Raw genomic sequence first — 22,364 nt, forward strand, 5'->3', positions numbered from 1 at the left:
AAATAACCCTCCCCTTTTATTCTTATGTAGACTTACACATTACAATTACACATCATTTTTCAAATTAGATAGCAAAACTAACATACAATGTACAAGCTCGGTTTATTTGGTACATTGCAATTGGATAAATATTTACATAATCAAATATTTCATTTTTGTACCCGCAAACAGTATTGTTAATAGTAAAACAACATTTAAATTTATATTGGGTTGTCATAGTATGTTTGTCGTAAATTTGGACCTTGTGTTTTTTTTACACAAGTTAATGGTCGTATTATCAGACAAACATCAGTGACAATTCATACATCAAGTAACTGCAATTTTTACAAAATTGGTGTTATTTTCATGTTCTAACAATGGTATAACGGGTACAGTCGTACCAAACTTTTGGCATTTCTTTCGACCCCTTTCGATCATGACTTGGACTCGTCATCCAATTCGTGTTCAAAGGAGTTTCAATATAGGAGTGACGATCCTATGCTGAAACGATCAAACCTTGAAAACTCTTTTTTTTAACTGCTTTTTGCATTTTAAGAAACCATTGTTAAACTGTATTTAATTTCAAAACATGCATTTTTTCAAACAACACCACGACAGAAGTTCATTTGCATATATTAAAGTATAAAAAGGAACTTCTTTATTCAGACAAAATAATGTCTTAAAATTTCCATCAGCACCAGTTTAGTTTTAAAATAAACAGCATTTGTACAATCAGAAAGAATTTTACACTTGAGTTTTATATATATTTCGTTATTATGTCCTATTTTCTATTTTTCTCAATTTGAAGTTCAACAGTTTGACACCCCCCCCCCCCCCCCCCTATTTTTTTACCAGCATTTTATATCCGTACCCAAGTTACCATAATATTTTTAGAGGAGAATTTTAAGATTTTATTTACTTGCAAATATATATGTTTAACTTTACAACCAGATGTATTGCGATATTTCATACAATGCCTTTTCAAGTACCGAATTGATCTACATTTTGCGTTTTTGTTTAAAATAGTTATCAGGTATAAGCGACATTTTGATAAATGGTTACATTCACATAGATGTATTGACTGTATTAGTACAAAGATGTGTACATAAATATCCATATAGTGCTACAGAACTGGTTCGGACAAATGTCCCTGAAAATTAAAAGATGTAGTAACAAAGTTCAGATTGAAGAGAATATTCGTGATATTCTTAGTGTTCATTCCAGGCCGAAATAGAGATGGTGATGAAAACAGATTTATTCGACAAAACAATGACTTTTAATACAATGACAATGTTTATATAAATATATTACTGACTTATTTTATATTCCCATATAGATTCAAGTATCGAATTTATGAAAAAGAGAGACACAGTGTTCAGTTGATATTTGCATGGTGGCAAATATTACAGACCGTTCGTTTTATACTTATTGATTAGTGACTTATTCGTGTTGGTATTTAGACACACTAAGATTTAATTACATGTACTTTAAAGATATTTTGAGACAGAAAATTTTAGACGACAAATGTTCGTAATAGCGCGCTTGTAAATAATGTAAATACAATTTTGCTCTATTTAATTTTCCTATGTGCTTTTTGACATATTATTCGTTCATAATTTACACATGCTGATACGGGAGTATCAGATAAGGAGCGACGGGGTAATATGACCCGACAATTGTTCGTTCAAAGTTCATATTTAGGATTTTGTATATTTTTATAATATTTGCTTTTTATCAATTATTCCGAGTCCTCATTACGTTTTAATAATTTATTAGTTTATTGTATTTTACGCTATTCCAAAGTTACTTGTATTTTACACCTAACTATAATCCTTTTATTCAGATTAATTATCAAAGATTTATATCCGTCTTTATGATAAAAGGTTCTGTAACAAAGAATATAGATAAATTGACACTAAGTGAAAACTGCCGAAAGCCATTCTTGACAAACTTATACGAAGCATGTTTTAATCCTTAATCCCCGCTTTCGGCAAAACGCTAATTGATATTATTTAATAAAAAGATATTTGATTGGTTCATTCTCCGTATGTCAATCAGTCTTTTGAATTTGTATTTTATATTTTTTTTTATGTTGTTATTCAGTTATGTTTTTATATTTGAAATATATGGATGTGAAATAAATATGTAAACTTTCCAGCGACTTGGACTTTATCTCAGCTACCGCTAGTTTCCCCCAGAAACTAATTAATATGACAGAGGTGACCAACAACCTGGTCATATATACATGTCCTAAGTTACTTAATGTCCTGTGCAACCAGGAGATCCTGAACGGGTTTTAAACGTACCATTATTTTATATGCATATATTCAAAGCTGTTCTTAATTATATGCATACTAGGTATCAGTGGCGGATCCAGGGGGAGGGTTTCGGGGGTTGGAACCACCCCTTTTTTTGAACGATCAATGTATTTGAATGGGGACATATGGTTGGAACCACCCCCTCCCCCTTTTGTCCTGGGTTGAGACCCCCTTCTTTTCAAATGGCTGGCTCCGCCGCAGAGGTATATTTATAAATATATGTGTATACCAGCCCCCCTCCTAAATCTTGGGAAACAAATGGTAGATTATATAGGGAATCACGGAAGCATGACTGGACGTGACCCCTCTAAGGCAGTCAATGAGTCCCCACTTATGAAAATTTCTGGATCAACTATTGCTTAGTTCTAGTTATCTTAGGTCCTAGTGTGAAATAATGCCAATAGGTCTTTTAAAACACATCTTTATTCATACATGTATATATACGTTTTCTCACGGATTTGTTCATGCAATATTGGAATTATGTTTACTCAATGCGCAATTACTGAAGTTTATATTTGCTACTTTTCTTCTTAATTTCATAAAAATTTTTTTTTTATATTTTTTCTTCGAAAAATTAGTGGTGTTGAAATAGGGAATGGACACAGATACCTTATCACATTTAACCAAAGAAATGTTGTATAATGTCATCAATCTGTATTACATGCACGTAGACAGGATGTTCTCTAGAAAACTATACGTTATACACACCCGAGAATACACGCACTGTCGTAATGGAAAATTACTGTATGTTATAGTTACCTGTAATCAGCTTTGCAACACCATGTCATGACAGTTCAAAAAGATTTTCTTCAAATCAAATTGGAATATTCATTTTGTCTGTAAAATTTTAAACTTTAAAAAGTAGACTTTGACAAAATTATGAAATAGAAAGAATTGAACAATTTAAAATCGTATTTTAACAAAGATTTAGATATAATTTTACAACGATCCTTAAAAAATAACCAAACAAACGTTGAATCAAACGATATGAACCTACGCAGTTTTATATTAAAATACTGACACACACCAGTTTGCCATCTCAGTATGCAAGGCAAGGGTGCTTGGTGAGGTGCTGGAACTTGATGTACATGTATCATTAAGTTAATACAGTTCTGTTCTCTGCTCAGCAAATGGTGCGTAATTAGCATTTGAATCAAATTTCTTGTAGAAGTAAAAAACACAAATTAATGTATTTGACAACTTTATTCAGGAGCACAGTCTATATTATCCGGCGTAAATAACTTCGAGATTTATGTGGAAGTTTACTCTGCTGCTCGATCTATGCTAATCGATGTTCCAGTATATTTCATATTTATATTTATTCGTGAGGCCTCGTCATCGTTTATATTCACTAAAAGCACAGTCGCCTAAATATTTTATATGGCGAAAAAATTGCGAAAATTGGGGGAAATAATATATTTTTAGTAGCATTATTATTTTAGAATCTTAAGAGGTTGCTTGCAAATTTAACTCTAAAATGAGAAGTGTATGACGATCTATAACGAATATATACATCCATCATGTGTGCAGATACGACGGCGACTATATAGGGTCTGCCATGAGTGCACTTTGTATGCCCTGCATGTGTGCACCCAGGAGGTCCTCCTGAGCGGTGTTTAGACGTACCGGGAAAATCTGATTCAGGATCAATTCATCGGTTACACTCCCCTGTCACCAGTGATTCTTTTTTGCTGACATTCTGAAAAAGTATTGTGTAGTCCCTGTGTAAGTGTTGACTCTCAACTTGCACACGTGATTTTTTAACACTCCCTGGACTTCTGCAAAAACAGAAAGTCACAGGACATTCCGACAAAAAGTCACAGGACAAAAAGTCAAACACATGTCAAACTCCGGCATAAAGTAAGAAAGTTAATAGGACAAAAAGTCACAAACAATTTGTTGACAATTGATTGAATATAAATGAAAAAAGATTTTGAAATATTTTCTTTTTATTACATATATTCATTTTTAATTTTAGGAAATTGTTCATAATATAAAAAAAGAAGATGTGGTATGATTGCCAATGAGACAACTGTCCACAAGAGACCAAAATGACACAGACATTAACAACCATAGGTCACCAAACAGCCTTCAACAATGAGCAAAGCCCAAGGTAAAGCCCATACCGCATAGTCAGCTGTAAAAGGCAATCATACTATATCTTTTTTTTTATATTTACATGTTAAAAAATGCGTGCAAATGTAATCAAAAGCTGCACACAAACGTAATGATTTTTGTGCGCAAATGTAATGGTAATGTGCGCAAACCTAATGCACTGATTTATTTGTTTTTAATAAATTTTAATTTAAAGTTGCTACATCATGTTCATGTATAAAACTTCAAGAAAAATACAAAAAGAGTGTTTTCTTGTTCAAAGAAAAATAATCTCAAAACTAAATTGTGACTTTTTGTCCTGTGACAGTGTGTGACTTTTTGACTGTGACTTTCTGTCCTGCATTCAGATTGAATAGGGGAGTTTGGTTGACCCCGCCTCCCTCTATCTGAGACTACTATCTCAGTGATGAGCTTTATGTTTCATGTACAAATGTATTGTGCTTGTCATATATATGTATGTCGGATAAAAGCTCTACAGACCTTTAATATGTTGTATTGTTATATGTATAACCGACAATAAATAAATAGCCCCTAACAAGTAAGAATTAGGTTACTTCTTTTTGTTTTGACATCTTGCATGGGTTTTTATAGCCCCGTATTAAAATTATGCCCCCACTTTAAAAAAGGGGGGGTATACTGTTTTACGCCTGTCTGTCCATCCATCCTTGCGTCAGTCAGTCCGTCCGATGAATATTTTTCGTCCCATTTTCCTTAGGAACTACAATAGAAGGATTTCTGAAATTTGGTTTCAGGGTTAAATAAGTCAGCTATACCGTGTGATGCATTTTCAGATTCATCACTCGACAACTTCCTGTTTTCCCAACACTTGTATGATTTTACACATGATAGCCAAGTTGAAAGTTGAAAACTAACAACCTAATTTATGTACAAAAAAATTGAAAAACAGATATGTTACACATAAACAAACGACAATCACTGAATTATCGGATCCTGACTTGGAACAGGCACAACCATAACAAATTGGCAGGGTATAAGGAACTTTGAAAATATTTAGTTTTTGTGGTTTGGTCAATTTTCCGGATACTGTAAGCAATAAGGCCCCTTTATTTAGTGAATGAAATAATTGTAAGATGCACTTAGCTGTCTGTCATATTTTATATGAACTTGACCTCATTTTCATGCATGGTTCATTGGTCAATGAAACACTGCATTGTTTTGTCAGTTTATCATATGTTTAAAGTTACAGGTAGATTATATTTGGTAGATATGAAACAATTGTAAGGTGTGCATGTCTGAATGGCAGATTCATATATATAAACCATGACCGCATTTGATTGTTCTTTGGTCAATGATAAGTTTTCTTGGTTTTGTCATTTTATCAGGCCACATTTAAAAGAATGTCTGTTTCCCCTCCCCGGGTCTACCCTTTGTAAACAGACCAGGAAGGCAGGTTTTTTTTAGCTCACCTGACCTGAAAGGTCAAGTGAGCTTTTCTCATCACTTGGCGTTCGTCGTCTGTCGTCCTGCGTCCGTCGTCTGTAAACTTTTACAAAAATCTTCTCCTCTGAAACTACTTGGCCAAATTCTACCAAACTTGGCCACAATCATCCTTGGGGTATCTAGTTTAAAAAATGTGTGGCGTGACCTGTCAAACCAACCAAGATGGCCGCCATGGCTAAAAATAGAACATAGGGGTAAAATGCAGTTTTTGGCTTATAACTCAAAAACCAAAGCATTTAGAGCAAATCTGACATGGGGTAAAATTGTTGATCAGGTCAAGATCTATCTGCCCTGAAATTTTCAGACGAATCGGACAACCTGTTGATGGGTTGCTGCCTGTGAAATGGTTATTTTAAGGAAATTTTGCAGTTTTTGGTTATTATCTTGAATACTATTATAGATAGAGATAAACTGTAAAAGCAATAATATTCAGCAAAGTAAGACCTACAAATAAGTCAACATGATCAAAATTGTCAGTTGACCCCTTAAGGAGTTATTGCCCTTTATAGTCAATTTTTAACAACTTTTCGAATTTTTTGTAACTTTTTTAAAAATCTTCTTCTCTGAAACTACTTTGCCAAATTTAACCAAACTTGGCCACAATTATCATTGTGGTTTGTAGTTTAAAAAATGTGTCCGATGACTCAGCCTACCAAACAAAATGGCCGACATGGCTAAAATTAGAACATAGTGGTAAAATGCAGGTTTTGCTTTATATCTTTGAAACTAAGACATTAAGGGCAAATCTTTCAAGATTTAAATGTCCATCAGAATAAGATATATCCCCTCACAAATTTTCAGTTGAATTGGACAACCTGTTGTTGGGTTGCTGCCCTAAAATTGGTGATTTTAAGGTAATTTTGCAGTTTTTGGTTATTATCTTGAATACTATTATAGATAGAGATAAACTGTAGACAGCAATAATGTTCAGCAAAGTAAGATCTACAAATAAGTCAGCATGATCAAAATTGTTAGAGGACCCCTTAAGGAGTTATTGCCCTTTATAGTCAATATTGAACAACTTTTCGTCATTTTTGTAACTTGTATAAAAATCATTTCTAAAACTACTTGGCCAAATTTAACCAAACTTGGCCACAATCATAATACTAGGGTATCTATTTTAAAAAAAAAGTGTCTAATGACCCCGCCTACCAACGAAGATGGCCGACATCAGTAAACACATTAACAGGTGAGCGACACAGGCTCTTGAGAGCCTCTAGTTTTTTTTAACTGGATGTGATTGTCATAGCATGGTCACATGAATGGTTTGACTTGTCCAGTCCAGGCCACTTATCAGTTGTTTGTGCTCAATTTGAGTGTATTTATTTAGATTATCAATCCTTCTGCTTTCAAGTACTTTCCAAAAATGGAAACAAATTATTTTCAGGAAAAAAATAATTTCGATTTTTTTGTGGAAAATAATTTTTTGACCCGGGCGCTTATTTTTGACCCGTGTGGGGGGAGGGGAAACAAACATATTTTTAATTTTGGCCTTAGATTTTTTAAGCATAGGTCTACTTGTTGTATGGAATGACTACAAGGTATCATATAAAAAAAGATGTCTGCCTGCCAAGGTTAATTTTACTGTGACCTCATATTCATAGAATAATGATAATATTCATGATATTGAACAGCAAGAATGATGAGTAAGTTGATGTTATATACAAATAAGACAAAATTTTCAGTTGCCTACTAATTATGTAATACATGTAGTAGTTATTTTTGTCATTAAATGATGTTTACCCTTTTATGTGTAGGGCAAGAACATGAAAGATAAAGGGGAAACTATAAACAGAAGAAATTATCAACAAAATAAGATTTACAGAGGTCAACAAAGCCTAAATGGTAAGTCCACTGTTATAAAAAATTTTGTCCTTGAATAATAATTAAATATTTATTAAAATAAGATGTGGTATGATGAAAGAGAAAACTATCCATCAGAGTTCAATTTAGTGGATGTAAGCATTGTAATTACTTATTAGAGGCCATTGATGACCTGTAAGTAATGAGAAAACCCATACCCTATACATGTTATAGTAATCTATAAAAGTCAACACTAACCAAATTTGAAACAGAGCATCAATTCAAACGTCAAATATACCAGACTAATTTATAAAAACAAAAAATTATGAAAAATAAAAATGACGGGTATGAACCAACATCAACCACTGAACTATGTACAAGCTCCTGATATTAGACAGGTATAATATGGCTGGGTTGATATAAAAATAAGAAACACTTAGCAGTCTGAATCCAATGAGACATTTCTCCAATAGAGATCAAATGACATTTAAGGAGGCTCTAGGGTATAACAATTTCAGAAAAATGTTTTAATATTTTTTTTTCATAACTCAATTTATTTATATCTTTATCATATGGTACACCAAATCATTCAAAACAATCAATTCGGTTTGGCCCCAGATGACTTTTAAAATGCATATATCATTGAAAAAGCTCCAAATTATCTCCCTTTGGTGCAAAAAAGCCATTTTTTGGCATTAAAAATGTAATATCTTATTTAACTCATATTTTTTATTATAATTTTAAATACGCTGTACTTTAACTAAACTATTATAAAATTTAAGCGATTTCTGTAATTTAGTACTTGAATATTTAAATGAAAGTTTATCATATTAATCATAAACATATAAAATAGCCATTTTATTGATCTCTTCACTGATAATTTTTGAGTTTGTGTATTTGTAGGTCAGAAATCTGGATTTTCATGGTCATCATTCACAGATCAATACTGAACGGAAAACTTAAAGCTGATATTTTTCTCCATAGTGCGACTTTTTTATTAATTTGAAATGGAACATGTTTTTTCCTACATTTATTTGAAAGAGGAAATTTCAACATGATGACTATAAACAAAAAGGAGTCATATCATCACGATCATTGATGCACAAGAACTTGATCATATAAATACAACAATGTAATTATCAATTGAAAGATGGAACGAATGAACAAGATATTAGAATGTTGTTGTCCAAATAAACTTGCTTTGTCTTCTCATTTGAATCTCTCCATTCAATAAAGATGTACAGAGGAAGATCTTTGAAGAACAGATTGAAAAAATGTTTTGTCTAAGAATTGCAGGAATATTCTAGTGAATGAAATTATTTATTGACTTCACTCTTATATAGTGGACTGAATAATTGTACATAGCAAGCTGTGAATAAAGAAAGCAAAAACTTTAACAAAAAGTGTTTATATTATAAATTTGCAATTATAAGCATACTATTATGTACACCACAAAGTTATATATAATTCAAATTGTTTGCCTATACAAGTATTGCAATGAACCTATAACAAAGAAAATCTTACCTCATGAAAAGAGTGAACTATTCAGTCAGAATATGAAATATTTTTTCAGTTCTATTTTTCATAATAGAATAAACAAGACAAAGATTTCAAAACAATATTTTTTCATTTATTTAGAAATTTCATCATTTTGTTTCAGTGAAAGGACTTTATTCTTTGACTGTAAAATATTATTATTATACATTCCAAAATAAGAATAATATTTATTGTCATATAAACAAATAAAAAACATGTTTGTGACAAAATTTAAAAAAAATTATATATATGCATATATAAAAAATATAAAAAAAACTCTTATACATTTAAAACATTTTACTACCAAACAGCATTCATTGTAACATACACATAAACTTTATATTTATATATATATATTTATAATTTTAATCCCATAGGATTTTATTTTGTCCCATGGGATATTAAAAATCCCATGGGATAATTATAGTCCCATGGGATTTTTTTTGTCCCATGGGACAACAAATATCCCATGGGACTACAATAATCCCATGGGACCAAAAAAAATCCCATGGGATTTAACCAAAATCCCATGGGATAATGGTAAATCCCATGGGATTTTGCCCTGTCCCATGGGATATTGAAAATCCCATGTTTTTATAATTCAAATTGCAAAATAAATATGAAAGTAACAGTATAAAACCAATGAAATTATTGAATCCCATGTAATTCCGCACATTTTGGTTATATACATGATATTGTAGCTCTTGTTTGAGGCGGCGGCGGATTTGCAAATGAGTGTTTTGCAAATTAAAAGTGTCCAGTGTTAATTTTGTATCTTTGTTTCATTTGATAACTTTTTGAATTATTTATCTAATACTTATTTAACATTTGTAAGGCAACACTTATTTTAAATAATTAACAAGTATAGAACATTCCTGAACAAAACTATTATAGTATCTATTTAAAATGACTTATACATGTAGGTCCATTAGGCCGGAACTAGTTTAATGAAATATTTCAATATTGTATATATTTTTGTTATACACAATGTCATTTGAAAGGGTTAGCGCTATAAAACCAGGTTTAATCCACCATTTTCTACATTTGAAAATGCCTGTACCAAGTCAGGAATATGACAGTTCTTGTCCATTCGTTTTTGATGCGTTTTGTTATTTGATTTTGCCATGTGATTATGGACTTTCCGAATTGATTTTCCTCTAAGTTCAGTATTTTTGTGATTTTACTTTTCATTATAAAATCATATTTGTATTGTATCGTATCGTAAGAGAGACATGCAGAATGATATTTTTTATTTGTGTGTAAAGTGTTTTGCGAAAACATCTAAGTATTACAAAGTTTTCTGGACGCTTCTTGTGCTTGGTATATGGACGGGCATTCGGTGTTGAGTCACATTTCAGGTTTGTTGATAGTCAACAAAATAACGATTGTTTAGTTCTGAATGTTGACCTTTTTCTGAAATAGAAATCTGAACCTTTAAACCGAAACAAACATATTTCCCCGTATTGAAAACTATAGAATTTAAAATCTTTATAGATATTTGAAATACTAATATACGAAGAACAATATCTTGTTATGTTGCAGATGAACACATTAACATATGGCTTGGTTTTACTAGCAGTTATCGTGATTGTTCAGTCTCAGATTCCAGGAATAAGTAATTATTTAGTATAATTATATTTTCTTACATTTAACCCTTCCTTTTTAAAGCGTCACCAACGAGTCTTTTTAAATTAAACGCCCATCTCGCGTTCAAAATTTAAATGCTGGTTTCTATAATGAGTTTATTATACAAATCAGATAAGTTTGCCATTTGTCAAAATACAAATTTGATATAGCTTTTATAAGGGTCCTGTTTATTCAATTGTTTACTAAAATTATTGAAGTGCCTTAGTTTGCATGTCAATGATTTTTTTAAAACAATGCACCATCTTAATGGTCAATACTGAAATGATTTTTTCAAATAATTCTGCAATGTGTCTTCAAAAGATGTACAATAGAAAAAACATAATTATGACAGTTATGGCTTATCATTCAGAAAGACTAACTTCAAACTCAATTTAAGTTAAAGGTTGTCCAGGTTGTAGCGTAAAAGGGGTATGTTACTTACCTAACCAAGAGTGGAAACAAGGATGCTGGACGAAGAAATGCGTCCTCTATTCTTCCGGTAATCTACAAGGATGGAAAACGCCAATTGTAAAAACACGTATGTTTTTTTCTCTTTCTCTTTTTTATTTTTTGAATTCTTTGAAAATGTAGGTGTAAAGTTGATTTTCATATCTGATGCTATAATGTATGTTTTTGTTGAAGTAATTTTATGTTGTTGATATGTGTGCCTTGCATTGAACACCATAACGTTTAAAAAAAGGCTTGTCTGACTTAAAACCAATCTATTTTCTAAAAGAACAGTTGGTATCTTTCAATTGGTTTTTCATTTTGAATCTGATGATTTCTATAGTTCAAGCTTAAAATGTATAAATATATCATACTTAATCATATGAAGTCATTTGTAGAATGTCCAGATAACCTTGGTAGATGTGTCGATCACGGTCAACAAGTCTCAGATGAATGTTTCTGTAAAGTCAATGGATGGCAATGGTCAGTGATTGGAAAATGTTATGGAAAATGAAATAAAAAATGAGTCATAAAATATTGTCTTTATAGTTTTCATGGAAATGTGTTATAGTTTTTATTATAGAATTATTCAGAGACTTTAAATATAAACAGTAAACAATTTATTCCAATGAAGAAGGCCGTAATGGCCGAAACGTATTGGAATTTGTGTTATAGTTTTTATTATATATATTTATATATATATATATATTAATTAATCCTTCCCAAACAAAGTTGAAGTAACTTTCGTCTACATATAACCCATCAGTGACGCTCAGATCAAAATTGTTAGAACGCCAAACAAGTGCAAAGTTGAAGATATGTGTTGATCCTATAAGATCATTTACTAGAACCTTTTATATTTAAGTATTATAAAGGCAACAGTAGTATACCGCTGTTCAAACATATACAAATACCAACACAGACTTGGTATGATAACACGTCATGAAACAATCATTATCTGTCATTTAATTTATACAACATCTTGTAATATGATAGTGAAATCAACCATCATTTCTTGATATAAGGATTTTCTGCTATTTTAAAACAAGCATGCACAAAATTCATCAAATAGTTGTTTCATTGATAATTGACAATATATTTTAATCTTTTCATGTAAAAAGAACTGTCACATTAAGGATGTACTTAGGTGAGGTTTTGGAAATTTGCGTAAAATATTCGGACTCCTTGGTATTTTTCCATCAATAGAGGGTAAAATATTTTGTCCCATAACACCCATTTTTCTCTGTATAAAAGTCTTCAATAGTTCATAAAAGGCCATTTTCCAAAATTTAAACAAATTCTTAATTTTTGTTCTTTCGATTTGAGACCCAAATAAAACCAATGCAAATGTAAGGTAAAAGTCAGAGTCAGCCTTTTCCCGCCTTTTTTTAAAACTCAAATATCTCGAAAAGCAGGTCCATTACCTATCAATATATTTAGCTTATTTTGTGCCTTAACTGGTGCTCTTTCAAAATGGAGTATCAATTTTAATATTTTGATTTTAAAATTTCACCTAAGTACATCCTTAAGATTTTAATTGTAACAAGATATCCTCAAGTTGGCCTTCGATGGAATTTGTTGTCCATTTTATTCCTTTGGTCAAACTACCCATCTGTATTCAAGTTTTCATACATACCTGACTTTCACATTTTCGGAGGTTGACCGTTCCTGGTAAAGATAAATTTTAAAACAGTACGTCTGACGCACCTCTGTCATTACAATTTACATAACTGCTACTATTTTTTGTCAGTGATTTTACTCTGGTATATAATACTTATCAAAGGTACCAGGATTATAAATTATAAATTAATACGCCAGACGCACTTTTCGTCTACATAAGACTCATCAGTGACGCTCAGATCAAAATAGTTATAAAGCCAGACAAGTACAAAGTTGAAGAGCACTGAGGATTCAAAATTCCAAAGTTACGGCAATCTATTCCAGGAATAAGAAAATCCTTAATTTTTCAAAAAAATTCAAAGTTTGGTAACAGCAATTTTATAAAAATGACCATATTAGTGATATTCATGTCAACCCCAAAGTACTGACTACTGGACTGGTGATACCCTCGGGAACGAAACGTCCACCGACCTAGTGGTGTCAATAGTTATCAACCATTGATATGATAACATAGAAAACTGGTGTTTTGCACATTAATTATCTTTTAATTCTTTTTCTTGGTGTTTCTAGAATATCATGTTGAGATTATTCAAATATAATTCGTAACATATGGAAAAGTGTCATCAATTTGCTATATAAACTTTACCTGTTTAAAGTGTGGATTTGAAGATATTGTGAAGAGATTACTGTCGATTTTCCCATATGGTCTTTTGAAAAAAACTTGACATATGTCATAGAGATTTCTTTCCTATTCAAAAATGAAAACAATAATCTTCAATTGATTCATATACTATACAAAAAAATGTGTTCATCTTTTTCTTCTTTTTACACTATATTTGCCAGTTACTTGTATACGAAAGGATTAAAATGTATCGGGGGTTTATCATTATTTATGACACAAGTTTTAAGGGAACTTTTGCATGTTTTTTTTTTATAGTGATTCATGTTACAAGATGCTGAAAATGTCACATTAAACAGAATGATTGATCCATTGCGTGTTAGCATACACGTTAGCGCTAGCCTTGTATGTCTTTTTTTATATATATAAAAAGGGTGACTTTTTAAATGCTTAAAGGTCTGAAAGAGAAAGTCACATGCACATTTTGTAAGCTGTACTTGTTAAACATGCTACATGTAGCTTGTAAAATGTGAAAAAAAGGTTTGCTTCTTGTATGAAGAGGCATATGTTTTTTTTCCATTTTAAAGACGTGTAGGTGTTAGCTTTAGTATCGCTTATCATTTTTTCGGTACAACATAAGACAAAATTAGTTATAAACACAATATATATATTCAAGTTATTTTATCGAGGGAAAACAAAACAGGGTGCTTCGGTTGGCTAATCGTAACCTGCTATGCAATCCTTCACCCGGTATGAAAGTCCATTCTGTCACAATAACCATCCCAAGCTTAACTACCGAAACACGAAATTATATTTGTGTCGGGTCCTATCAGCAATATGGGATGCGTGGTTGCATGGGTGTTTTATTATAACACAATTTTTAGTCTCGCTACACTCGGTGATATATTTTTTTAATTTGATAGAATAACGCCCCTGTCAACCTATAGGAACCGCCCCTAAAGGTAAAAATAGATTTGAACTGTGCAGTATATCTGAGGTAGTTAATGCACACCTTTGCTGTGCATTATCCAGATTATAGTACAGTAAGAACAAAGAGATTTTGCCCATGTCATGTGTTAATTATTAATAAAGTTCTTTTCAGAAATACTTGTCTAAACCTGATATATCTATTTCTTATAAAAAAAACTTTACGTAGCTTTATTAACCCTTTATCAAGACTCAAAGCATCATCATAACAGAACACATAATTCATTTAAAAAAGTCTTCCAGAATCGACTGGACGTACACATAGATATTTGCCACTGGTCTTTACTCAAACAACGATTCACTCATAATTGCATTACTGAAAAAAGTGTGAGGTAAATTGGACTCGGACTTCTCTTGAACTGAATTTTAATGTGCGTATTGATATGCGTTTACTTTTCTACATTGGCTAGAGGTATAGGGGGAGGGTTGAGATCTCATAAACATGTTTATCACTGAACTAGTATATAGATTTGTTTAGGGGCCAGATGAAGGACGCCTCCGGGTGCGGGAATTTCTCGCTGCATTGTTGTCTATATCAGATCCGTTAAATACACTTCGAAATGAAAAAGAATTAAAAAATACCCCCTCCCTTTGCCAAATACTCTTTTGAGAAGAAATACCATTTGAAACAAACAAAAAAGTTAGAAATATCGTGAGCCTTAAAATGCCAATCCTATTTCTTCGTCTGTAATCGCTCTGCTGCTGCCTATGGTTTCTAATGCGTAATCTTCAGTATCTTTAAACTACTGCAAATAATCAAAATGGCTTTCAGAAAGGAGGAGCAACCACTTAACTTAAAAGAAAAGGGGGTGGGGGTATATGTTTTTTCTGAGTAAGATTTTTTCAGTTTTTTATCCGATGCTAGCAATCGATTTTTTTTTTAATATATAACACAACAATAAGGGGTCCTTATCCCGAAATCCTGGGATTAAAACATGAACTCCTAAGGCCCCGAACTTATAGAAATTTATATCCCGACATCCCAAAATTCGAAATAAGAATTCCGGATCCCAAAAGGACCAATCCCGAAATGCCTAGCTTAAAAACACTCGACCTCGGAGTCCCGATAAAGGCCCTATAATGTATGGGGAAACTCTGGATTCAGACTATTTTCTATTTATCATCTATATGGTCAGAATGTGTTTTGTGATTATGGAAAACACCCCTCCCCTATTTGAAGTCAGAAGGTCGTTCCCTAACTGCTTATTATCATTAAGAAAGGTTGTCCGAAAAATTTGCATTCGGTTCTACGTAATGAACTTTTAAATGACGTATAGTTTACAAGTGTGAACAAATCTTATGTACAGGTAATTAAACAAGGTGTATAGATATGAATAAATTTAATGTGAAACCAGTGTACATTACATTAAACTAATTGTGAACATGTTTACTGTACATGGCTTTTGTTGTGAACACGGCCTTAGTAAGAAACATACACTTCTTGTTTGTCAATCAATTTTTGATGGTGACAGTAAATCTGTGTAATACCGATTTCATTTAATTCTCTTCATAACTTTGTTGAAGCAGAGTTCGTATAAGAAGCACATTCCTGTCAATAATGTCCGTAAAGTGTCTTGCACGAGCGAATCGTTTATAACTGAAATATGTATCATAATACCTCTCACGATGGCGCATTCGAGCAGAGGGTATAGGGATAAATGAGAAGGCGACAATTGCAAATTGATATCATCAAGGTTATCATAGATTCTAGTTTACAGTCTTAGATGTGTGTAAAGACAAAATCCCACCAGAATAACAAATATAACATCAAAACCAAATACATGAATTTGGGATAGACAAGTACCGTGACACGTCTTATCGCAATGTGAATTTACACTCAAAAATAAGAGAAAACAAACGACGCAACGTTAAAATGTAACACACACAGAAACGAACTATAATATAGAAATGGCCATATTCCTGACTTGGTACAGGACATTTTTAAAGGAAAAAATCGTGGGTTGAACCTGGTTTTGTGTCATGCCAAACCTCCCTCTTTTATAGCCAGGTGAAACATAACATTAAAATGACAACTCAACATCACAGGACTACAATATAAATAAATTGGAGAACACAATAGACAAAGAAACACACGAACAACAGCCAACAAAAGGCAACAAGTTCAAAATTTTAATACGCCAGAAGTGCATTTTGTCCACACAAGATCTACTAGTGACGCCCAGAAAATTATCTAGTGATAAAATTACTAGTGATAAAATTATCTATTTGATATTTCCAGTCGTTAAATTTTGAGTACATTCCATTCAGTTTTAGTCTTTTAGGCATTTTGTAAAATGCCTTACAATTTTTTCAGGCATTTTATGAAATGCCTGAAAAAAACAGTCAATTTGTAAAATGCCTCAATCATGCAGGCATTTTAGAAAATGCCTAAAAATTGCAGTCATTTTAGAAAATGCCTGTAACATATATATATATATATAAACAAGTCTAAATTGAAAACTGCGTTCAAACCTATGATTGCGTTGGATAAAAACCGCATTTTTTTATACGTGTGCATGTAAAACAAATTTCGTTGTATATATATATGAGATGCAAACACGCACTGAAATATGGGTTATTAGGTTATGAGACAATATTAATAATATCTTAACGTGACACTTTGGCAAGATGGCTGTTCTGTTTGTTCTTGAAAGGTTCAGTTTACTTCTTCTGGTTTATTATCTAAACTTTATTGACAATTCTTTATTGAAAATACATTTATCAGTTCAAATTATAAAGCATTCTGTAAACTATGCATGTTTTCAGTCCTAAAAAAACACTTATTCAAATATAATTTTTCAACATTTGAAGAAGTATAAAGCCTTTTTTTTCTTGCTAAAGAAGAAGTAAACCTGCCAAAACCATATAGAAGCTTACCATGTGACGTTTTTCCATTATGGTTATAAACGACCGCAGCAAATTCCATTCAACCAAAAGGAAGCAGATGCCGAAAAAAAAATCAACTGATACAATTGATTTATTTAAGATTTCCATTTGTTTTCAATCTGTAAAAATCGGAGATATTACGTGCCATTTAAAACAAATTTGATGGATTTTCCTTTTTATCCTATATGAATTGTTAATTTCATCATAAGAGATGAAGAAAACCTAAGGTTGAACGATTGAGCATTCGGTCTGGGAGAAGATGATGCATTCATTAATTCTATTTGGCTTTGAACTAGTTTTCAGCAACTGCGAGTATTCTTATGTAGGTGATTTGTTTCTAATAGTTTCTATTGTTTAAATGTTAGTCGTTTTGTTCCTTGTACTGATCTAGTTAAGCCTTTTGTAACTGATTTTTACAAATCTTATGTTGTGTTTTTACATCATTGTACCAAGTTGGGGAAGGGTTGAGCGCTCACAATTATTATACCCCGTGCAATGAAGTTGAGGAGGGTATAATGTTTTTGACCCGTCCGTCCGTCCGTCCGTCCGTCAGTCCTGTTTCTTGTCATCGCAACTCCTCTCAAACCACACAACATAATTTCACGAAACCTTTTCAGATGAAAAGGACATACTATGTAGTTGTGCATATCGACAGGAAATTGCGATTCAATTTTTTTTCTAAGAGTTACGCCCCTTTGAACTTATTTGCTCAATGTACTACTGCAACAGTTTGTCATCGCAACTCCTCTGAAACTACACAACAGAATTTCATGAAACCTTTTAAGATAATAAGGACATACTATGTAGATGTGCATATCGACAGGAAATTACGATTCATTTTTTTTTCTAGGAGTTACATTTCTTTGAACTTATTTGCTTTAAGGTACTACTTCAACAGTTTGTCATCTCAACTCCTCTGAAACCACACAACAGAATTTCATGAACATTTGTAGATAATAAGGACATACTATGTAGATGTGCATATCGACAGGAAATTACGATTCAATTTTTTTTCTAGGAGTTACGCCCCTTTGAACTTATTTGCTTCAATGTACTTCTGCAACAGTTTGTCATCTCAACTCCTCTGAAACCACACAACAGAATTTCATGAAATTTTGTAGATAATAAGGACATACTATGTTGATGTGCATATTGACAGGAAATTATTATTCAATATTTTTTCTTATACAATTTTTTTTCCTTACACTTATTTAATTTCTCCAATGACAATGTGGGGACGTGAGGTATGTGAGCGTGCTCACTAAGGTTCTTTAATTTTTAATAAAAATAAGAATGGACATGGGAAATGTGTCAAAGAGACAACAATCCGTCCAAAGAGCAGACAACAGCCGAGGGCCGATAATTTGTCTTCAATTCAGCGTTAAACCCACTTTATGAGCCTGTAGTTCGTGGTAGTCGTTGAATCATATCTGCAATTATAAAAGATGTGGTATGATTGGCAATGAGACATATTTCCACAAGAGACCAAACGACACAGAAGTTAACCGATATAGATCACCGTATGGCCTTCAACAATAAGCAAATACCATACCGCATAAGCAGCGCTATTAAACGCCCCGAAATTACAAACTTAATATAAAACAAACGTTTGCTTTTTGTAAAATGTATTGTTATAAATAAGGCCTCTAACTTCTAGTACCGTGACCTATAATTACAACAACAGTGTGTGAAAATAATGTTTTTCAGTGACCTCAAGCTTCCCAGTGGATGGTACCATCTTGGATTAACAGTCCATTACATGATTGTGTTTACGTTTTTTTTAATGGAACATCAAATGACTAGAACAACCTATGGTTCTGCATAATTGTTTTGTTTTATGATGAATTACAGTTAATTCCTGTAGTATAATAAACATTAAGGCAAAACTGGTAGTGTCGTCTAAACGTAATTGCTCTCAGGGAAATTTGTAGAAATATTTTTCGCAGGCGTTTTGTATGAAAAATGAATTTCCTTGAGGATGGTCAGCATCTGTTATAATTAAGCTGTATATAAAAACTTGATAGATATATTTGTATCAATGCTGTGACTTCATATTGTACAAGGTAGGTTGAAAAGCAAACAGATTTATGTTCGATGGTAGCTTTGTGATGATTTGAGGTCAATAAACAATAAAAATATTTCAGAAAATCTGTTGAAAAAAAAAGTTTTTTTTTAAGGGACGCTGAAGATTAGTCATATATTTAATTTTATAGATAAAAAAAAAGAACACCATATACCTAAATGTACTTTGCTTGATAACATTCTTGAACAATAAGTTATGTTTGCGTCAAACCGTGTCCATGTTTGGTGCATTGAAGTGCGTCTCTTATTTTGGTGTTGATTGTGTGATGGTTGTTCTTTATTTATTGTTAGCTGGTATGTTTTAAAACATCAGACATGTAAATCAGTATTTCTTTGTAATACATACAGCACTGCAGACTTGTTTGGCTCGGTATAAATTTCATAAATTACACATTGCATGGAGGTCGTCTAGATTTGGAGTATCGATATAATTAAATGCTCTATAGTGTTTTTAATGATCTTAGTATGTGTTTAACTGTATTATGTAATCTTCCACTGACTGAAACATAAAAGGAACTGTAAATTTACAGCAAAACCTATTAATACTTTGAGTTGACAGTCTTTAGTTTTTTTGTAATGTTTTGTAGAATGATTGTCTTTCGTTTTATTTTATTTTGTTATTTGGCATCATTTTGTAGAGGTTTCTATCAGTATTGAGTTTTGATCCCTTTTGATATCATTTGGCTTTTTATAATTTTATCAGCTCGTTGTATCTTTTACTGTAACAAATGCAAAAACTTGGATATGTCAGTTGGTGTCGAACTTGCTTTATTAAGGTTCTATTTTGTCATTTATAGCTAATGATAGAAAGTTAGTTATCTTCAAAGTGTTTTAAAAACTTTTCTTAAGTACTCGAAAGCCCTGTGTTGTAGATCATATCCAAATTTTGTAGGTCCTTTTTTTAGAATTTGTCTTTTTGGTAGACTGTCGTTGTAAGAGTCTGCACGGTACGCTACATAATTTTTTTTATAAACTTTTACGCGCATACATACACTTAGTCTTATTCTTACTTATAAATGAAACAAACAAGTTGAACATCCCTTTTCTATTGTATAATAGCAAACGTTACATTAAAGGCAATTCACAAAAAAATTCATAAATTACTTTTACTGGACAAAACAATTAACAATTTATTATAGACACTAATAAACACTATGTATATAACAATGTCTGTTATATTACAGATGAATACATTGACATTTGGCCTGATTCTATTGGTAGTAGTAGTGACTGTTCAGTCTAGGATTCCAGGAATAAGTAATTGTATATTATTACATATGCAAAGTGATGTGAAATATGTATATATGTATTGGTTCCCATGATGATCGTGGCTATTGAATCTTGTCCAGCAGAATGATATACGTCATACGCACATTTCGTCTTCAAAAGACTCACCAGTGACGTTCGAATCAAATGAATAGAATGAATGAAAATTGACATAAAAAAAATATTCTTATTTTCGGTGTCAACTGCTTTAAAAGATAAGTGATGACACCATTTCAAACACATTTAAAAGCCAAAAGATTATAGTAACCTTAAAAAAATCTTTACTAATAATTTAATTCTGTCTATTTTCTCCAAACTAGTAAATTGACAAGTCAAGGTAAAAAAAATTAAACTAAGTAAGTCACGGAAATTTCAAAAGAAGCAAAACTGGATTTGTTAAATGTGTAAGCGTATCCTGTTACACATTCATAACCCGAACGGGAAATTTTCTTTCAGTAAAAATGACACAATCAATGACATTACAGATAAGATGTCTTTACTGGAATCTTGATATCTAGTCGGCGAAAATATGTCGTCAGTGGTTCGAGACATCGACACATTGTGTCGATCGAGCAACATTTACCATTCGTTGGGTGACCGTTAAATAAAAAAAATCGAATTCAGTGGTTCATCTTTATTACTCTGTAAAGAACATGCACTTATAAGGGCTTTATAGTATAAACATAAACGAGTATAACGCATTTTCAGAGATATATGTAAACGCAAAACAATAGGTATGTTCATGTTACTGTAGAAAATGAAAAGTTAAAATCATTATAATTTTTTATTTATTTCTATGTGACGTTTACATTTATGACGTCAAACATATATATATATTTATAATAATATTTGTTCAATAGTAAATGGTTGTACCGGGTGCAGCGTAAAAGGGGTATGCTATTTCCCCAATCAAGAGTGGAAACAAGGATGTTGGACGAAGAAATGTTCCGTTTATTCCAACGGCCCCGTACAAGGATGGAAAACACCAATTGTAAAAACCCGTACGTATATTTTTTTTTAAATCGAATTAGATTAGATTGACAGATTGTTTTTACTTCTATACATATATTTGATTTGAAAATTACATTGTTTTCTTATTGTGCCTTAATGGTGTTTTTTTCTGGACAAATTTTTGTTTTTTGTCGTTTCAAGTCGAAAACAATTTTTTTCTTTCAATTTTAGCATTACATATAGTGGCAGCTGAGGTTGAAACAAACATTTTTTTTTTCTCATAATCAAAAAAAATAATTTTTTTCTCCAAAAACTGGAAACAAACTTTTTTTCCAAAAAAAACCATAGCCCCCCCCCCCCCCCCCCCCCCCCCCAGAAAATCAAATGGTTGCTGCCTAACGCTCAATACAAAGCAAAGATATAAACTATGTGAGTCTGATGCGTATAGATATATCCTTGACTATCAAAAGCATATTGAAATAAAATCAAATTCGAATTGCCCATTGTAAGTTCATATGATAATTGTATGCTTCTCTTGTAGAGTGTCCGGATACATATGGTAGATGTATAGATCCAGGTCAAAAGAGTTCTACAGGGTGTACATGTAATGTGGTCGGAATGCATTGGTCATACAGATGTAATGGAAAATAAATGTCTTTAAAAATTAA

The 22,364-nt window shown here is 32.0% G+C and overlaps 3 long non-coding RNA genes across 3 annotated transcripts; all 3 read left to right on the forward strand.

Annotated features, from left to right (window-relative positions):
* The first annotated feature begins 5,037 nt into the window (after nucleotides 1-5,037).
* On the forward strand, nucleotides 5,038-9,453 carry LOC139523531 (uncharacterized). The gene is made up of 2 exons (XR_011664637.1): nucleotides 5,038-7,718; nucleotides 8,580-9,453. It is a non-coding gene; the product is annotated as an uncharacterized lncRNA (long non-coding RNA).
* Nucleotides 9,454-10,752: 1,299 nt separating this feature from the next.
* LOC139522384 (uncharacterized) lies at nucleotides 10,753-11,820 on the forward strand. The gene is made up of 3 exons (XR_011664406.1): nucleotides 10,753-10,827; nucleotides 11,236-11,376; nucleotides 11,684-11,820. It is a non-coding gene; the product is annotated as an uncharacterized lncRNA (long non-coding RNA).
* An 8,812-nt stretch (nucleotides 11,821-20,632) lies between these two features.
* Nucleotides 20,633-22,364, forward strand: LOC139522385 (uncharacterized). Its single transcript, XR_011664407.1, has 3 exons — nucleotides 20,633-20,736; nucleotides 21,606-21,746; nucleotides 22,238-22,364. It is a non-coding gene; the product is annotated as an uncharacterized lncRNA (long non-coding RNA).

This window comes from Mytilus edulis, chromosome 5 (assembly GCF_963676685.1).
Source record: "Mytilus edulis chromosome 5, xbMytEdul2.2, whole genome shotgun sequence".
Lineage (NCBI taxonomy): Eukaryota > Metazoa > Mollusca > Bivalvia > Mytilida > Mytilidae > Mytilus > Mytilus edulis.